The sequence below is a fragment of the Trachymyrmex septentrionalis genome, unplaced genomic scaffold (assembly GCF_001594115.1).
Source record: "Trachymyrmex septentrionalis isolate Tsep2-gDNA-1 unplaced genomic scaffold, Tsep1.0 scaffold6, whole genome shotgun sequence".
Classification (NCBI taxonomy): domain Eukaryota; kingdom Metazoa; phylum Arthropoda; class Insecta; order Hymenoptera; family Formicidae; genus Trachymyrmex; species Trachymyrmex septentrionalis.
In genome coordinates, this window is record NW_017305778.1 from 2,893,951 (window position 1) to 2,894,509 (window position 559).

Sequence of the window (559 nt, forward strand, 5' to 3'; positions counted from 1 at the left end):
TATATATATTGTTAAAAAATTGCCAATACAATTCTCTAGTTTACGAAAAAAAATCAAAATCATTTATACATCGTTCAGCTCTGTTTTGTATTTTACATCAAATAACGGAAGAGAAAATCCACAGGAAATAGACCTGTTCGACCCAGTTACATTTCTCACATTCTTCTTTCTTTAATACACTTGCAGTATAAATATTTACAAATACTAGCGCCTGCAAAATGCAACCGCCCCGTTTTAGACGCGGAAAGTGAGAGGAGGAAACTGAGCGAATCTAAGAGCAATATTCGCAAGTAGTTCTTATTGAAGAAACTCTCAAGATAAATTAAGTAAAGGAGACCATATTCGCTCAAAGTAGGTCTTAAGCAGTGCTTAATATTTTAGTGAATGTTACAATTTTCGGCTCAAACAGGAGAAACTCTCGCAGGAAAAACTGTCGTTTGCGTATATACGCGCCGGAAATCGTCGTTCGCCAAGAGACCAAGAGACCTTCCGCGCGTTTTCGATCTTTCCGCAAAGCAATCTGTCCTTCCTCGATAAGACGAGGGGGGGGGGGGGGGCC

The 559-nt window shown here is 39.7% G+C and overlaps 1 protein-coding gene across 1 annotated transcript in view; it reads right to left on the reverse strand.

The window, feature by feature from the left end:
• LOC108752351 (probable sodium/potassium/calcium exchanger CG1090) overlaps positions 1 to 559 on the reverse strand; it is a 14,030-nt gene that overhangs the window by 13,245 nt on the left and 226 nt on the right. The gene's annotated exons all lie outside the window — the stretch shown is intronic.